The sequence below is a fragment of the Papio anubis genome, chromosome 2, assembly GCF_008728515.1.
Source record: "Papio anubis isolate 15944 chromosome 2, Panubis1.0, whole genome shotgun sequence".
NCBI classification, from domain to species: Eukaryota; Metazoa; Chordata; class Mammalia; order Primates; family Cercopithecidae; genus Papio; species Papio anubis.
The window spans coordinates 172,139,094-172,148,227 of NC_044977.1; the positions used below are offsets into that span (position 1 = coordinate 172,139,094).

Here is a 9,134-nt window from a genome sequence, read left to right on the forward strand (position 1 = left end):
TTAGCATGCAGATCAGCTGCACAGGGTCCCACATGCATTAGCAATTGAACGCCAGCTTTCCAAACCCTTTTCTGCTTCTTCACAAATCCACACACCTTCTGGCTGATCTGACACAGCCTCGGTTCAGAATCCATTAACTGGAGATTTAGGCCATGAACAAAAATAATTGTGCATGCTTATGATTAATGAGAAAGCTATTTCAAAATTACAAGGCACCATACTGGCTAACTACTATTAATTATTTTTATCATTATTATACTGAGAAACCATTCCATCAGACTAGAAGCCATTGTTCAAGTTGGCTTAGGTAGAAAGTGTCTGTGCATCATTTTGAAAAGCAAGTGTTTTCTGATGTTTTTGATTTATGAAGATAATCATCATAAACATAGCCAATAGTGTATGCTTATATTAAATACCCCATTGCAGTAAGTTATTTGAATGTCTTAATTTACTTAATTCTCACAGTAATTGTATAAAGTAGGTACGATTACTATCTCTATTTTATAGAGGAGAACACTGAGGCACAGGCGTTAGGTCATGCACAGGTGGTAATTGATAGGGCGTAGATTAAAACAGGCAGTCTCATGAATCCACACTTGAGTTCTTACCCTATACTTACCTATCTTAGGAGAGGAGATTACTTATTAGGATAGCTCTTTGTTGTCACAGTCAGGAACACACTGTGTGTTGAGAACAAGTACGGCAGATGGGTTGACTGATTCAGGGTTGCTAAAAAAGAACCAGAAAGACAATATATCTGATCCCCATACCTATCTAGGATAAATTCAGTAGTTAATATAAGAAGTTTAGTGAAATCTAGTTGAATCTGAAAGTTTTCAAGGGTCTACTTTGAGGGAGGGAGAATTAGAACATGGTTGTGGGCAATTAGATTACCAGCAAATAAAAGCTCTCCAATTTGTAAGCCGCAGTGAAGTGGAGCGTTCTGGAAGCAGAGTCTGAGAAGAACGTGGCTGTGGCACAGAGCATAGTAGTCTGCTGTACTGGGTTTGGGAATCATACGGAACAGAGACTCAAGCCTGGCTTCACCATTTACACTGTGAATTTGGGCAATTTTCTTAATCTCTTCAAACTTTAGTTTCCTCACCTGTAAAAAGAGGTTAAGCCTCCCTACCTGGGGGGGTTATTGAGTGTATTAAATGAGATGAAGTTTATAAGGCACCCAGCCCAGCTTGAAGGCAGAAGTGAGCACCAGGGAAGTCCCTTTTAATGACAATGAACACAATTTGACAATGAAGATAATAAAATACTGGGTACCCAGTTGAATAGTTTGGGGTTCAAGTCTGGATCCAATTCCAAAGGAGAGACAGCATAAGTACTGTGAATAAGAGGTATAATAGAAGGCTGGGCAAGCACACCTGCCACACCTAGAAGATACGGGCTGAGAAGGTTACATCCTGACCTGCCATGGGTATCCTAGGGCCCCAATTTACATCTCCACCACAGGCAAGATGGCAGGCTCTTTACAGGTACTGGCTACTACTGGAGAAATAGTACCTATGGTATTGCCAAACACTGGTTGGGACATATGCTGGGTTATGTTATCAAATCGACACAATCATCATTTCGTTCTAAGACTGGGCCTGTTTCCCAGAATTCCTTTTCCTCTATAGGTCAGAGTTAGTGTTTACCACTGGGAGGAACTTGCAGAGATTTGGAAAGCAAAAGTGAAAAGAAGCCATCATTTTGGGGAGCTCTTGACTGCCAGACATGGTTGTTTTGCAAAGCTCTTCCTGAGCTCCCTTTTCGGGTTGTGAAACCAGGGGTAGTGGTTCCTTGGAGTTCCTCACGAGCCCTGCTTTCTTCACCCACTCTGGCACTTCAAGTTGAAATTATAGTGGCAGTTTTCCTGATCCTCCAGCTGAAGGCTCCAGATCTTCACTCTTCTAGCTTCTTCCACTTTCCTGTAAGTCTTGATTCCTATATCAAACCATCTAATACCATGATATTGTAGTAACTCAGTTTTTCTGATTGAACTGAGAATAATGAAGCCTGTTACTCATTTGCTGCCCATGTGGTTCTTGGCTATCTAGAGGAGGGGTTGGAAAACTTTTCCTTAAATTATGATGTTAAATATTTTAGTTTTTGTAGGATATTGCATCTCTGTTACAACTATTCAACTACTTAGCTCTGCTGTTGTAGTGTGAAAGCAGCTATAGATAACACATAACAAATGAGTGTAGCTGTGGTCCAATAAAACAATTTATGGACACTGAAATTTTAATTTTATATGATTTTTATATGTCACAAGAGACCATTCTTTTTTTTTTTCCTTACCATTAGGGAATGTAAAATTTATTCTTAGCTCTCAGGCTGTACAAGAGCAAGTGGTAAGCTAGTTTGGGCCATAGTTCGCCAACCCTTCATCTAGAGCAGGGCCTGATGAAATCAGCCAGACCTGAACATAAACTTCTGCATGTCTCTTACTATGTGATGTTGGGCAATTTATTTAATCTACGAGCCTCACTTCTAAAATAGGGACATTTACAGAGACAGTATAGACAGTATAGGGTAGAGTGTTTGTTTTGTGAGGGTGAAATAAGGATATACGTAAAATCTTTTGCTGACTATTGGGCACATAGCTCATAGTCTATCATTTCTCATTGTTACTGTGGTGCGGGGAACCACTATTTATTTGGTGCTTGCCATTCAGTTACACAATTAAAAGGGAACTGAGGACAGTCTTCCGCCTTTGAGACTTGCATTGGTTTTTGCACAGGAAAGGTAAAATCATATCCAGGGAAAATAACAAGGAGAGAACTCTTAAGACTTTTCAAATTATCTACCACATTTGAATTAAATATGTCGATACAGAATGCTTGTCATTAATTCAGTCATCAAGCAGATTGTTACTAGCAATTCCTCTGGCACGGCAATGAGAGTTAGGAACAGGGGCATAGGGATTGGAAAGACAAAATAGGCAGAAGAATGGGGAACCTTAACTTCATTATATGATTGCTTTTACATGGAGGGATTACAGGTGATGGTTAATTTCTTAGTGTGTTTATTTCTCTTCAAATAAAATATTAAAATTACGCTGTGGAAGAATATTTAAAGATACTTCTATAATAGATCAAGAAAACATTATATAAGCCCAGACTTTGGTGTCAGACTGCAAGATTGGCCCACCTCTCCTCAACAGTGGCCCGGCCAATTTGGGGACAAGTGCCTCTAGATAATCGACTCTGTGGTAGAAAGCCTTCAAAAGCAGCTAGGTCAGGACTCTTTCTTTGACATGCACATGAGAGGGTTCAGGCCGTAAATAGTGGGTAAAGCCAATGGCTGGAGCAGGTGCCAATCAGTACACCTTTCATCTCGAGGCTACTGAGAACTCAAGGGCTTTGATTAAAGACATTTGGGAGGATGAGCTGAATGTTGGCCTTGCCATTAAACTGGGAACTACAGTTGAGTATTTGGCACTGTACGCTAATAAAATAGATATGGCCTTGGTAATGACAATGGAACCTGGATTTGAAGAACAGAAATTTATGAAAGATATGATGCCAAAGGTTCACTGGTTGAGGACCCAGCTCCTATCTTTGGATATAGAGGTGATGGTGGAGTAGGTCCTGACACTGCCCATAAGGGTGCCGAGGTAGGAGTTCACATGCCTGTGTCTGGCAGTGCCATTATGAGGAGCGAAGATTACAGATCTGTGTCAACCCGTTAAAAATGTTTGCATGGAAGCTGCTCAGAAATGTTCTCTCTCTTTTTTTATTTTTTTGAGATAAAGTCTTGCTCTGTCGTCCAGGCTGGAGTGCAGTGGCGCAGTCTCAGCTCACTGCAACCTCCGCCTCCTAAGTTCAAGCGATTCTCCTGCTTCCGCCTCCTGCGTAGGTGGGATGACAGGAGCCTGTCATCACACCTGGCTAATTTTTTGTATTTTTAATAGAGATGGGGTTTCACCATGTTGGCTAGGCCAGTCTCGAGCTCTGACCTTAAGTGATCCGCCCACCTCGGCCTCCCAAAGTGCTGGGATTACAGGCGTGAGCCACTGTGCCTGGCCCGCAAGTGTTCTCTTGATTGATGAAAACACAAGGAGCTCAATGTTTCTGCTCATGAAATCTTTTTACTGGAAAACAGGAATATTGACTGGCAAATCATATTGTAATTGAAGCAGTACTGCTTTTCTGAGCAATTATTTATTCCAGTGATTAAAATCTATTGTGTAGAATGTTCTGAGATTAGAAATTGGTGTGTATAACTACATTTTTAGTGATGCAATTTGAAGATTAGTGTGACAAAATACTCAGTTTTTACTGGAAGCCTTGATTTTTATGAATAGTAATACTATAGCCGTATTAAGGTTACAAACAGAGATGTGTCTTGATGCCTAATGAGGTCATATTGGCTACTATAAAAGCAACTTTTTTTTCTGTATTTCTAAAAATAATTTTCTGTTTTTTCTCAGCTGTTTTCCAAAAGCAAAGGAAGTCTTTATGTTTTTCTTAGTTCGCGTTATTTGTGATTTATTTATATGCTTGATAAAATGAGTAAAGTAGAATTTTAAAATATAAGCTTGGGTGGGATGGCGTATCGTATTTTTGCATCTGAACATTTATTTTTCACTTTTCGTCTTATAGTTGATTAATAAAAACTATAAAACAATATATGAAGCCCAGGGATTCTAAAATACAGCATAGATTTTATCAGGGTGTTTTCTTTGTCTAAGTAGGCTACTCATTGATTCCTCCCCATTTCAAGTTTTCTTAGTCTCACCCACCATTCTTAAGGTTGCTGTGTTAGCTCTGAGTAGAAGGGAAAAGTAAAGCCTCTATTTGGAAGCAATATTGTGTTGAATCCCAACTTTGCCCCCTCTAGCTATTTGACCTTTGTCAAATTACCTGACATTTTTTGCACTTCTCTTAACTCATTTGTATACTGAATGTAATTATAAAAACTGAGGGGTTGTATTGAGAATTAAGAGGTAACACTATATATGCAAAGCTTCCAGTACTATTTCTAGAATTTAGAGGATGTTCAATTCAAAGTGGCTAGCATTATATAAATTTATGTTTTGTGGGTTATAAAGTATTTTGATATATTCTCATTAAATCTATAAATCACACCTGTAAGTGGTGATAGGGCAGATATTTTGTTTCTCATTTAAAAAATGAGGAAACGAAAGCTCAGCAATAGGATGGCACATGGAAAGAATTTAGCAAGGCACAGGATTTCTGGTCTGTACTCTTTATAAACAGAGCCCTTGGGAAGCAGGTAAGACAAAAGAAGCTTCTTTTAGCTAATAATTATTATTTCCAGCTTAACTTTACCCTGTACCTGAACCAGATGGCTGAGAATATTCTGGAACTATGGATCTTAACCCTAAGGGATATGTATTTTATTCCAAGAAGGAACAGGCAGGCTAAAAGATGACAGGGTACAGAGTTAATCCGTAAACTAAATTTTTACAGCTGTAATCAAAATTATACAGTGACTACCAATATGTGTCAGCTACTTCAGCCTTGTAAATACTATTGCTATGTAATAAATATGGCAAAAAATACCAGGACCAGTATATAAACTTCTTGAGGCTACTATCAGTTTTGATAAATAAGGTTTGAAAAACAAAGAGTGCCAACATTCAAGCATAGAATAGCATTAAGAAACCCTATCTTTCTTTTGTTTTACATTACAAGGTAAAAATTTGTTTCTTAATGTTTGTTTCTATTTTAGCTTAGTAAATATTTGCACAATGAATAATAGGAGACATTTAATCAAATCAAACAACATGAAGTATGTAGAAACAATTTAATTAAAAGCTTATACAGAAGATGATAGTATCAGATGTGATAAAGTTATGAGTTTATTTGCCTGGAAAACTTGGATTTGTCTTTTGTTTTTCTTTAAAAATAAATGTACAGTAAAACTATCAAAAATAAATTATATAAGCACGTCTAAAAAGAAGTGTAAAAAACATTCTAAAGTGTTAAAAGTAGTTTGGCTACTGTTTATCCTTCAGCTTTCATCTCAAATGTCATACTTCCTATAAGAGGATTTTCTTGATCTTTCTATCTAAAATAGCCACCCACCTCCATCTCTCAGTTACTGTGTCTTATTACAACTACTTTTATTCTTCATAATACTTATTATTATCTGACATGATTTATTTACCTACTTATTGTCCATCTTTCTCCCACTAGAACTTAAGTTCCAGGAAGACAGAGGCCCTCCCTGTTTCCATGTGTTTTAGAATGGCATTCTTTTGACAGGCAGGTTACCCCACCTTTACTGGGCAGGAAAGAAATTAAAGCATCAGTGTTCTAGAAGGTCAGACTGCTACAGCAGCTGTTGCTGGGCTAGCAGTCTTCTTTGTGCCTGGCTGTGTTCGTTTTTTTTTTCCTTGCTAACTTTTAAGGAAGAGGAAGCATCTGGAAAACTGGCCTGACCACAGAAAATAATAAAGCACTTATACTCAAGGCAGATGGTATTGTCAAGTAACAACATCTGCAGGTGAAAAATCCAGCTGACAACAGGGGTGACTGTCAAAATATTTAACAATTGTCCATGCCATTTACTGCAAATTACATCTTCATCCCTGCTGAATGTATGATCAGTCAGCAGATAATGATTGACTTTTCCCTCTGTGCATAGAGAATCCCTGGACTCCTTTCACCCACTGGAAATTAGAATTGGCTTCAGTGTTAGGCTCTTTTTGTGGGCCCCAAACACGAGTGTTTCCCTGAAAAGCTTTTTTTTTTTAGGATGAGCACACCTTAGGAAGGAAATGCTTTTAAGATATTAAGTTTCAGTGAGTATGTTTAGCAATGCACTGGCTGGAAGCCCCTAATCTGCTTTTCTTCCAAAGGGCTATATCTTATTATCTTTAAAATCATCTTCAAATGTCTTGTTAATATCCTGGAAATGAGGCAGAATGGTTAGAACCACAAGACATTTCACCCTAGAAGACTTAGCCTTGCTGACTAATGCATTTGTTTACTCAATTAGAGGAAGGAAAGGAAGGCAGAATAGAAGGCTGCCCAAATTAAACCCTTCATATAGATTAACTCATAGGTATTGGATGACTCCTAATTGCTTTTCAAAAGAAGACCCACCATTTATTACATTTGAATCTTCACACACTGTTAGGTTGTGGATGCTTCTCTGGTGTCTATAAGCTGATTAGTGTTTTTGCTTAGGTAAAATGAGCCTGCATTTTATCTGCTGTTTCTTCTGAATAGGAAATATATGCTGAAATCTCAAAGCTATTCCTGTCTCATGAAGGAGTTGGTCTTATATGAAGAGGAAAATACGTAGGAAGTTGATTCTTTAAGGCTGACTAAGGGAACTAGTTTAGAATTTTTTTTTTTCACCCTATGAACCAGAGCAAGCAAGACCACAAATTCAAAATGGTATTCTTGTAGTATCTCTTTGAGAAATCCTAATTATAGAATGCTGCAGCTCCCAAAGTTTAGAAAATTCTGTTTTCCTCTCAGACTGGTTCCAGTTAAGTAAGAGTCACTTTAAGAACAAAAATCTAGGGGCAGGCTTGGTCTAAAGCAGCCTTACTTTGTATGACTTTATTTTATGGGTCTTACTGTCCCCCAAACTTTTATTCTTATATTAGGAAGTATGACAGAAAAGATTGTGGCATTGGTATTATACATAAAGAAAGGGATTTCTTTATACATAATATCCTGAAACCAGATGCCTTTTTAAGTTTTAATTTTTAAAAAATGTTAATTGATACATAATAATTGTACATGTTTATGAGATACATGTGATATTTTGATATACAGTGTATACAATGTGTAATGATCAAGTAAGGGTAACTGGCATATCCATGACCTCACACATTGATCAATTCTCTGTGTTGATAACATTCAAAATTCTTCTAGCCATTTTGAAATATACTAAATTATTGTTAACTATAGTCACTCTGCTGTGCTATAGAACACTATAAATTTTTCCTTCTATTTAACTGTAAATTTGTACCCATCAAGCCTCTGGTAACTACTATTCCACTTTCTACTTTTGTGGGTTCAAGGTTTTTAGTTCCCACATGTAAGTGAGAACATGTGTTATTTGTCTTTCTGTGTCTGGCTTATTTCACTTAACATAATGTCCTCCAGGCTCATTCATGTTTCCACAAATGTCAGGATTTCATTCTTTCATTCTGTAGGCTTTTTCACTGTTATAAGTGATCCAGGGATAATTTAAAGTATACAGGAGGATGTACATAGGTTATATGCAAATAGTACACCATTTTATATAAAGTACGTGACCATCATATGAATTTTGGTATCTGTGGGGGTCCTGGGAACAATCCTCCATGGATACTGAGAGACAACTGTAGTTGTGTCTTGCTTTTTTTTTTTTTTTTTTTAAATACATTCAGCCACTTTATATCTCTTAATTGGGGATTTTAATCCATTTACATTCAAGATTATTATTGATAGGTATAAACTGACTCCTGCCATTTCGTTTATTGTTTACTGTTGTTTTGTAGATAATTTTTTCCTTCCTTCCATCTTGATTTTTTTGTTTGTTTTTATTTTTTATTTCAATAGGTTTTTGGGGAACAGGTGGGGTTTGGCTACATGAAGAAGTTATTTAGTGGTGATTTATCAGATTTTGGTGCACCCACCACACAAGCAATGCATACTGTATGCACTGTGTAGTCTTTTATCCCTTAGTGCCCTCCCACTCTTTCCACCAAGTCCCCAAAGTCCTCTGTATCATTATTATGCCTTTGTGTCCTCATAGTGAATACACACAGTGTTTGATTTTTCATTCTTGAGTTACTTCACTTAGAATAATGGTCTGCAATTCAATCCAGGTTGCTGTGAATGCCATTATTTTATTCCTTTTTATGACTAAGTAGTATTCCATCATCTACATATATATCACACTTTCTTTATCCACTTACTCATTGATGGGCATTTGGGCTGGTTCCATATTTTTGCAATTGCAAATTGTGCTCCTATAAACATGCGTGTGCAAGTATCTTTTTCGTATAATGACTTCTTCTCCTGTGGGTAGATACCCAGGAGTTGGATTGTTGGATCAAATGGGAGATCTACTTTTAGTTCTTAAAGGAATCTCCACACTGTTTTCCATAGTGGTTGTACTAGTTTACATTCCCACCAACCATGTAAGAGTGTTCTCTTTTTCCC

The 9,134-nt window shown here is 37.4% G+C and overlaps 1 pseudogene; it reads left to right on the top strand.

Annotated features, from left to right (window-relative positions):
• The first annotated feature begins 1,469 nt into the window (after positions 1 to 1,469).
• On the top strand, positions 1,470 to 3,928 carry LOC101013537 (annotated as a pseudogene).
• The last annotated feature ends 5,206 nt before the right edge of the window (positions 3,929 to 9,134 follow it).